This window comes from Microplitis demolitor, chromosome 2, assembly GCF_026212275.2.
Source record: "Microplitis demolitor isolate Queensland-Clemson2020A chromosome 2, iyMicDemo2.1a, whole genome shotgun sequence".
Classification (NCBI taxonomy): Eukaryota; Metazoa; Arthropoda; class Insecta; order Hymenoptera; family Braconidae; genus Microplitis; species Microplitis demolitor.
Window position 1 is genome coordinate 13,508,626 of NC_068546.1, and position 3,128 is coordinate 13,511,753.

Consider the following 3,128-nt stretch of genomic DNA (forward strand, 5'->3'; position numbering starts at 1 on the left):
TAACTTAAATTATTATTTTAAGTAAAAAATAAATTGATGCTGTATGGACGTCAATTAATTTTTTTTTTCTTTTCATTTCAGGTTTTATCAATCATTAACTCAATAATGCCGAGACCACTGCTTGTATCAGATGAGGACTCAATAGCTGTTATAAAAAGATATATGAGCTACTTCTGTTCAGATACCTTGCCAGCATACTCTGCTGAGGTATGGTCGAAAATGTCCAAGGAACCAGAATTTGTGGGTAAATGGAATACTGCAGCAGTTAGGACCAACATAAAAGACAATCGTAGGGGGATTTTGACTAGAGCAAGAAAAGAATGTGGATATTTTTCCCAAATAATTAAGAAAAAATTCACTTATAGTAATAATGATGATGATGACAATGACAGCAATGATAATAATGATAATGATGACAGTGATGATAATAGCGATAAGGATTATTTTAATAAACTATATGCTAAAGAGCGGGATGATGTTCCATGTTTTCATGTTGAAATTGCTAGAGGTGTTTGGGAATGTATGTATAAAAAAGACAATAGTTGTAAAAATCCTAGGTTACAGCCGAAAGTGTGGACTGACACTATTGCCTTTGAATTATGGCATCAGTTTGAACTACCGTGTGCCTTTGTATTTAAAAAAGGCACAATTCATGAAAATGGAAATTATTATGCGACATTTATTGGCAAGTGCAAAAGTAAAGTGTGCAATAATCCTATTTTTGGTTACATCGAAAACAATCCTGGGGACAAAGGTTCTGTTTTTATTAATTTTCGATGCCGGGATACTCGTTTTGAAGTTCATGATGAAGTTACAAGGCCACTGCAAGCCGAGCGAAGAAAAATGTTTAAAACTATGATCGATGCAAATGGAGTTAAGGGAACTATTTTGGAGCAAGCTAAAGATCTGTTAAAACCAGGTAGTACTCAATGTCCTGTTCTATTCAATTCTAATGTTTTATATCAAGTAAAGAAAGAATCTAAGGAAGAAAAGTTGAATGTCAAGCCAGAAGATCGGAGAGATTTGATTAAAGCTATTTATCGTATCAACGAGGACGATAATCCTGCTCATCAAAATTTTATAAAAGTTGTAATTGATACGCCTTTTTCAGTATTTTATGTTTCACCGCAACAAATCCATTGTTATAACGAATACAGGCGTCTTCACAGACACTATTCTTCTGTTTGTATTGATGCTACAGGAGGTCTTGCAAAAAAATTTCTAGACAGCAAAAATAAAACTACGAGTAGTATTTTTTTATACCAAATCGTAATTAATTTTAGTAATACTTCACAATCTGTTTATCAAATTTTATCGGAAATTCATGACACTAAGACCATCAAATTTGGACTAGAAAACTGGCTTAGTAAAGTTTCGCCTCCGACAGAAGTAGTCTGTGATGGATCTCGTGTCCTTTTAAATGCCTCCTGTTTAGCTTGCAATAATTTTTCTTTATTTGATTACGTTAATAGGTGTTTTCAACATGTCAAAAACGGTGCTTCACTTGACTCTGTAAAAACTTTTATCAGATTGGATACGGCTCATTTTATTCATGCTATAAGTGGCTGGAAATGTTGGAAATCGGTTATTCATCCAAGAATTAAATCATTTTACTTATACAGTGTTGCATTATTGATGGATTGTAATAATTTAAAAGATTTTGAAAGAATCCTTGTATTAATTTTGATTGTCTGTGGCACCGAATATGATGATTCTATTGTTGATTTTGATGGCGAAATGATAACTACAAAAGCAGCAAGGTCAGAGTTGGAAAAATTGATTGCCAAAAATGAATCTCAAGACTTTATTAATAATATTGAAGACAAAATTAAAACTATGGAGTTTGATCAAGAAAAAAATGAAACTTTACGCCGAGAGACCAATACTGATTTATTAGAAAAAGACACTACTATTTCAAGTTGGATAAATAATCTTGTCGCTTTTTCATTGAATGTTCATTCTGATGGTAGTAATGATATTAATAATTTAAACACTTTTTATGTACCTCTATTTAAAGATTCATTACTTAAAGAAGTGAGAGAGTTTCCGCTATGGACGAAAGTTTGTATTCATTACACGAGTTTACGAGCAACTTCTGCGTACATAGAGCAAGCGTTTAAAGAATTGAAAGAGTTATTAGGTAAAATGATTTCTCTCCCTGCACGTGTTGATTACTTAGTTAAAGCTCATCTTAAACTTATTGATGGTGGTGTCAAAATTTTTGAACGCGAATTGTTAAAATTCGTTAAGAATTACCATGCTAATAAGCAAAAAAATGATAAAATAAATAGTAATCCTGAAGACGAATTATGCAAAGAAGATTGCGAACCTAACGATAATTTACTCAATGAAAATTGGAATGGACAAGGATATGATATGAAGCACAACGACTGTGATTGGTTAGATTCAGATTGTCATTTATTCAATGAAGATATTCCCACCAATTTTAATACTGAGTCATTTAATTCTTCTGAAATTGATAATAATAACGTTTTAGATAATATTGATTGTAGCGCAAATGAAAATAACGAAAATTTATATCAGCCGAATTTAAATAATTTAGTTAATCTTGATCACAGTTATTGTTCCGATAATAATTCACCATTGAATGAAAACAGTTTCGATGCCGCTGTGGAAAAAAATTTAAGAATGATTAAAAAGGAAGGTAAATACTTCAAAAGTTTTCCCGAAATCAATTTAATAAACAATTTGGCGCCTTCAAACAAAAAAGAAGAATTTTTATTACAAAATGGTAATAAAAGCGGACCTGTCTTTTTTCAAAATGAATCCTGGTTTGCTTTCAATACGTGCCCATTCGACAGTATTGTTCAGTTGATTTTCTATGGATGTTTACAAAATGAAGAATTTAATAATTTTGTTAGCAATTCTTCAAATTCCACTTTTAATTTTGTTACCGATTTTATGTCAACAGGATTAAAAAAAGATATCTATGTTAAACGATTTTCTATTTTACATCCTATCTATCAAGACACTGAATGCACACAAAATCAAATGAATATTGCCAATCGTAAAACTAAAAACGTAAATCGTTGTATTAATTGTGTAGATAACGTGAATAGTTTGTGGATTAAATTATTTACAAGTGAACCAAGTGCATTCGAAAATAA